The sequence below is a fragment of the Gossypium hirsutum genome, chromosome A02 (genome assembly GCF_007990345.1).
Source record: "Gossypium hirsutum isolate 1008001.06 chromosome A02, Gossypium_hirsutum_v2.1, whole genome shotgun sequence".
Classification (NCBI taxonomy): domain Eukaryota; kingdom Viridiplantae; phylum Streptophyta; class Magnoliopsida; order Malvales; family Malvaceae; genus Gossypium; species Gossypium hirsutum.
The window spans coordinates 58,076,007-58,083,673 of NC_053425.1; the positions used below are offsets into that span (position 1 = coordinate 58,076,007).

The following is a 7,667-nucleotide window of genomic DNA, read 5'->3' on the forward strand; positions in this document are numbered from 1 at the left end:
GTCTTATATGAAATCGATTAACGATGCCAATTTCCCAGACATGGTCTTACACGTAATCTCAATACAATTTCAATGTCCCATACATAGTCTTACATGTAATCACATCTCGATAACCTAATGTCATGACATTCGTATCCTATACCATTCCTAAGGTTTGGATGGGACTTTCAAATGTTGTAACTCTATCGATTCTTACTCGAAATTGCTTGTTCAACATTTATAACATTTCAATGACAAGTAAACACATATAATTCAATTTAAAGACATTTATTTGCATATGAACTTACCTTGTATTCGGGATAAACGGACTGAATAGACTATTCGTCAACTTTCGATTTTCCTCGATCTAAATCCATTTTCTTTCGTTCTTGATCTATATGCATTCAAAATTAACTCTTTTATTCATCAACACATTCAATTTAGTTCACAAACACATATTTAGGTATTTTTTCACTTTAGCCCTAAACTTTCACATTTTTTACAATTTAGTCCCTATTTCACAAATACACAAAATTCAACAATTTCAATTACACCCAAGCTAGCTGAATTTTTATAGACTCTATAACAACCCATATTTGTCAATATTTCACACATTTAACCACACATTTTACACTTTTCACAATTTAATCCCTAATTGACATTTTTGTCAAAAATCACTTAATAGAACTTGTATATCTATCAACAAATATCTATTTTTCATCATCAACTTCACAAAGCTCATAAATTAAACAATGACACTTCACAAAATTATCAACAATTTTAGAAATTAGGGTACGGGCTAGCTAGTATTCAAAGCAACGATCATAAAAACATAGACATCATAAAAAATCGAGCTAAAATCGTACCTTTATCAAGCCAAATATGTGCCTAATATCACAAGCCCTAAATGGATTTCTTCTTCTTCTTCTTTTCGGCTAGGATGAACTAAAAATGATGATAATTTCACTTGATTTTATTTAATATAACATTAATAATTTATTTACCATTTTAACCTTATTTAAAACCATTTAAAATCATTCATTTAATGGTCATTTATGTCAAATTCCACTATCAATGGTCTAATAACAACATAAGGACATCTCATTTAATAAACCATGGCAATTAAGCACTTTTAACATATAGAATGCAACTTTTTCATTTTACACGATTAAGTCTTTTTTTCTCAAATTGAGCTATTAAACGATAAAATTAATTCACGAAATTTTCACACATATATATTTACATGCTGTAAACACCAAAAATAATATTAAAAATAATTTTACGACCTCAGATTTATGGTTCCAAAACCACTATTCTGATTTAGTTAAAACCGAGTTGTTACAAGTTTCGTGACTGAGCTCTCCCCAACGACATACCATTACGAAAGCAACTTCTTAGTGCTCATCCAATGGCCTCGTCATAAATGTGTTACCCTCATAGGATATCCTTGATATTTTTGGGATAATAAACGTTCTCCCAATATGATCCAATCTTATCTCATGGTAACCATTACATCTTCCTTCATGAAAAATTAATTACATCAAATAGTGATCAAGTCATCCATCACAAAGATGGAAGACCTATGGCCACGTTTACTTTTCATCAACCATCTAATGCCAATGAGAGGATATCATTTACCTATGTTTTGAGCTATGGATTCCACTGTTGTGAATGAAGCTACATACTACAGAAGTCGTACACCCAACGCACCAGCTTTCGGTTCCTTATCTATTTGAACTCAAGCTTTTACTTGCATCAAAGTGTTTGAGTTATGCATACATAGTTCATCATCACTCAGGATATGGGTATGCCACACTACGAACGTCACAAGTGAATAAATACATAAACGAATTCATGATCTATTTTGTTTGGGCCATGTCTGATGTATTGTCAGCCCAGTCAGTTACATCTATGTCTCTATCTTTTAAGAGTCATCTGCTTCAATGCCCAAGACAAGTTATCTCCCCAATTGGACTTGATAGACGACATATTAGTTTTTTAATCGATTTGCTCATTTTCGATTATACTAAGGAAATGTTTAGGTTTATCTAGTAATACAAGTTGTCTTTCCTTACTACAATCTAACACTAATACTGCTTATTATTAGTTAAACATTTAGATAACCAATGAGCAACATTTGCTTCTATTTTGCTTTGCTTGCAAAAACCATGTGAAGAGAATTATTAAAAGTATATTAATGTAATCAATGAATTTATTTTATTAACCAATCTATTCAAAAAAATTACAAGTTTACAAATGAATATACTACACTCAGGGCACTAGATCCAACATTGATCAAGTTACTTTCGTAATGGTATGTCATTGGGAAGAGCTCAATCACGATACTATAGTGGAATGACTTCGTGACTAAATGAATTTACAATTAATATGTGAAAAGCAAGAACTTAATTATAAATTTGAGCCCTAATCACATATGTCCAATGAATCTCTCTGCTAGCTCATTGAAGCTAGAAATGAATTGCATGTTGAATAAAATGAACATAAATGGATGATAAAAATGAAGAAATGGGAAACATTTTGAAATGAATGTAGTTTTCTCCAAAATGAAAATGGCCTGCAAATGAATTTATGGTTTTCAATTACATGAAGTTCAAAAAGGGAAATAAATCATTTGGTCATAGTGAATCCATTGAATGTAGAAATATTAAATATATTTTCTCATAGATTCTTTTATGGTAAAGTCATCATGATTTTAACAAAATTAGAATTGAGTTGAGAAAATATTTTAATTAGTAAATTAATTTATTTAAATTTATTTAATATGTTTATTTTGGGAAATAGAAAAATAAATTAATTTATGGTTAGTGCGTACCATTCTAGTAATAAACCAAAACAACCAATTCAAATTTCTATTTAGGTGAATATTTTGGTTCGTATCAATTGCGCCAATTTGTTCTGCCCAATTATAATTTTTATAATTTTTTCTACAATTTGTTATAAGTTTATATAATATTTTACAATTTTTTAATAATTTTTAATAATTTTTTATTTACATCTGGGACTACGATGTGTCTCTATTTGATTAGTCCGTTAGTTAATTTTAATGGTTAATGTGATCAAAGAATGAAACTTTTAACGAAGAGGTTTAATTTTTTTTTTTTGGTTAATGACAATGGCGCAATTGATTTTTTTTTCTTAAGGGATTTTTATATCTTTAATCCTATTAATAAAAAAAATTACACTTCATTAATTATTATTCTATTTATTTTTGTTATTTTTAATTTTTATATTCAATATTTTTAATTAAATATAATAAAATTTTAATTAGTTATAAAATCATTTTATTTATTACTAAATTAAATTATAAATTGCATTATATTTTAATATAATAATATGTTAAATATAATGTAATTTTTAATTAACATAAGTAAGGTTTTTGGAAAGTTACATGTCCAATCACAATTAAAATTATAAAAAAATACATCCGAATAACTATAACCAGAATTAATCGTACACGACCAAATTAATTGCCAAAATATATTTATTCCTATACGACAACAAAACTATATAAGCTCTACATTTGGTGAGACGATGAAACTGATAAACAAAATACATTTAGACTTATACCACAATAAAATTATACAATATCTATATATGTTGGGACATAAATCAATATAAATTAACAACAATTTTTACATTTTACGAACATGAACAACTACAAGAAGAGTTTTTAATCCGTAGAGCTTAGTTTCCCTTGCTTTCTTCAAATTGTAACTGAACTGATACCCAGTGGAGAATGAAGTATATGACTTAAGATCAAGAACAATCCCTGCAATGGAACCAGCAGCAGCAGCAATGGTGATAACAAAGCAAGCAATGCTTAGGACTTGAAGGCAAAGCCATGTGGTGCTCCATTTTGGTATCTTCTTTTGAGAAATGTACATCTCTACTGGGAAATAAACTGTGAGTGGCCAAAACCCAAGTGCCCCAAGGAGTCCAACAATGTCATTAAAGAATTGAAGAAGCATAGAGATCAATGTTGGTATCATCACAAAACAAGTCCTCCAAACCAATCTGAAAATGTTTAGATTGTAAGGCCGAAAACCAGGGATCGAGATCTTGATATCTTTGGTAGTGAATTTGCTGTCCGGGAACTTCTCGGATGCCGTTTTTTCGACAAAGGCAAAAAGGGGTTGACAGTAAACTTGGTATGCACCAACAAGGTGAATAAAAATAGCGGCATTGGCAATGTCAAGGAGCCAAAATGGGTTATAAAATCCAAAACCTGTGAGTAATTTTCCAGGGGATAAGTCTCCAAAAGCAGCATAACCCGTACAACGACATAACATGTAGAAAAAAGTTGTCACTCCAACACTTAACAATGTTGCCTTTTTCATTGTCTTTGATTCTGATGGTGGAGCCTTCAGTGTATCCTGTAACACAAAACACCATATTGTTTTAGAAGCTTTCGACTTCAACAAGTTATTTGAGTTACAATGAATTTGGATGAAAAAGAAAATTAATGTAAACCTGAATTTCAATGAGTATAAGAGAGTATGAATAGGCAAAAGCTATGTCACCAAGTGCCTGGAAACTCCATGTTTTTTGGGTTTGAGTGACAGTTCCAACACTTATTCCTGTTAGGCTTCCCCCAATTTTCCTTGTTTCCGCTAAATTAACCAAGGAAAAAAAAACGAAAACATCTCAAGGGTTAAATATGTTTGACATTATTCCAGTATGGATATGAAGATCTTTCATGAAAAAATTCTAACATAAAAGCACATGGTATAAGTGACATGATGCTCTTATATTAGGATTCAAATTATATTTTGTTCTCTCTATTTAAAAATAGATAAATTAATCTTTATATATCAGATTAAAAAACAAATTGGTTCTTCTGCAAAAACTTTCATCTATTTCTACTGTTAAAAATCAGTCCCTATACATTAGTATGAGAGGGTATACCATGTGTCACCACTAGTTATTTCATCGGTTATGTGAGTTTTTAACAGTACAATTAAATGAAACTTTTAACAGAAAAGATTAATTTGCTCTTTGATTTACTGTATAAGAATTAATTTATTTATTTATTGAGTAAAAGAGATAAAATGCAATTTTACACGTCAATATTGGCCTCTAATAATTGAGTTGGAGTAAGATACCGGCTACTTTAGCAATTCCAATACCAAGTCCAATGGTGGAGTAAGCGAAGGACATGACAGCAGCAACAATGGAAAGCCACCATTGTTGATCAAAGTCAGGAATTTGAGAGCAAAAAATTTCAACAATGCCAAAAGCAATCATAATTGCTATTCATGTGGCATGGATCTTTGCCACCAGTGGCATGGAAGCAATTAGACCTTTTAATAGCCCTATATATTTAAAAAGAAAAAGAAAAGAAAATGTTTAAGTGTTAACCCAAACAATACAACTGCCAAAACAACAAATCACTGAGTTTGAGCCATTAAAACTACCCATATCATGCTAATTGATGATGCAATGGTGTATCCAATGGCAACTCCAAAAAGGTTCAAGTACTGAACCCATCCACATATCTTGACTTCAAACCCACCTGAAAGGTAACATAAAAGATAAAGATATTGAAATTGAAACAACCCCATTTTTGGTAAGGCAAATTCAAAGATTTCTGGGTTTTGAAATTTACTAAGATTTGACCGAACAGCGTCCATGTAGGTATAGTTTCTTTTGCCATTAAGTGGGTCACCAGAGCGATAACAGGCAGCAAGAAGAGTGGAAGTGTAATAAGTTATAAAAGAAAACATAAACATTACTACCGGACCAGCAATCCATCCAAGCTGAGCTGTTGCCCAAGCCAGGGACAAAACACCAGCAGCAATCACTGCTGTAATAATATGAGCACTTGAACCAATGACATCACTAAAACAAAGTCTGCAATCTTTTTCATAGAATTTAACTTTTCTGTAACATTACCAGTTCGCTTGGGACGGCCATCATCATCTAATAACTTGGAGCTGATTTGTGAGAACACATCAATGGAGAGATCAAAATCTTGGTTGTTGTAAAGGGAATTCTTTCCAGCACCGGTCTCTGATCCCATCTTCTGTCATAAACAGAAGTATCAAAACAATAAGTAAACCTTAAAAATCAACTCTCATATTTAATTTATTATGTCAAAGATGCTGAAATCAATGACAGTTATGTATCAAAATTCAAGTTCCGATGCACATGATATTTTGTGATTTTTATCGTAATTAAATGCGATAATATCCAGCATTTTCCATAAATAATACCCCAGAAATAAAATGAGTTTTGTTACGTATTACTATTCATACCTTAACTATTGTGTCACAGAAAAATCACTTTCAAAATTTAGTCAGTCGGTGTGTGTCATGGATGAAATTTTCGTTGCTGTAAATAGTGGTGAGGAAGAGCTTTAATTTATAAAATCAATTAAATATATCTCTTTAAAGGTCCAGTACCTCTGATTCAAAATTCTGGGAATATGGCTTTGATTAAGTCCTACTATGTTTTATGGGGCAAATGCAAACTCTATAATAATAACAACCGTTAAATGAAAAATATATATATTTCATTGTATTTTAATTCACATTTTTTTATTAATAATAATATTAATGTCAATAAAATCAAAACTCAATCAATACGAAATTTAAGTTTTAAATTTTACTTAATGAATACTAAATTTATTATCACTTCATTCACCAGACATTGATATAATTTTATGTAATTTATTGTAAATATTAATCACCTCTATGTTTCAAACAAATAAATAAAAAGCAAAAATAAAACATTGCCATTGGTTAAGGGAGAAATAAAATCTAATTAGTTTGTATTCATATACAATGCACGGGTTATGTACATTAAATTTATAATTTTTTTATAAAATTAATTTTTGTTTAAATTTTTAATAAATTTCTTCAAAAAAATCATTAATAAATTAAAAAGTAATGTAATTACAAAATATTTAATTAATTTATAGTCAATATATTAATTTCTTTATTTTTAAACAATAATTTTTAAATCGGATTAATGGTTGAACTGATCCCATTAAAATTTATTAAAAATTTAAAAAATAAATTTAAAAATTCATGGTTCAACTAATCTTTTAGCCAATTTATATTAGTTCCCAATCTAACCGGTTTAAAGTCACTCTCTAGACTTGTACCCTAATTAGTTCCTGGTCCAATCGATCTAACTGATCGATTAGGTTCCAACAACATAATATTAAAATAATACAAAAATTCATCATGGTCTAAATATTATGTTATTATTTAAATAATATTATTAATAATTTCTTACAAGCTATGTATTTTATATATTGTCAAATTAATTTGTTTTAATGTTAAAATGGTTAATATTCAAATTTTATAATTTTAGATTTAGCTTTACTTTACTTTAATCAATGAATGTAATTAACTCTTATCATATTAGGAAAATATAAATTTAATTTGGTAAATCTTATTAATATGTGTCTTTTTTTTTAACAAAACTGTATTTTAAGCTTAACAATTTAATATTCATTAATTTTAATATTGTAACATTAAAAATTAATTTAATTAAGTAAAATATTAAAGTAAAGAGATAATTTATTTATAATCAATTTTATATTTAACATATAAAAAATTAAAATAACATGACATAACTTTAAAAAAATTTAAAATGTAAAGAATAAAATAGTAATTTATCCAAATTATAAATAATAAGATGTAAATTAAAAAAAATCAGAA

The 7,667-nt window shown here is 28.8% G+C and overlaps 1 pseudogene; it reads right to left on the bottom strand.

The window, feature by feature from the left end:
* Positions 1-3,520: 3,520 nt before the first annotated feature.
* On the bottom strand, positions 3,521-6,081 carry LOC107951957 (amino acid permease 3-like; annotated as a pseudogene).
* Between the last annotated feature and the right edge of the window lie 1,586 nt (positions 6,082-7,667).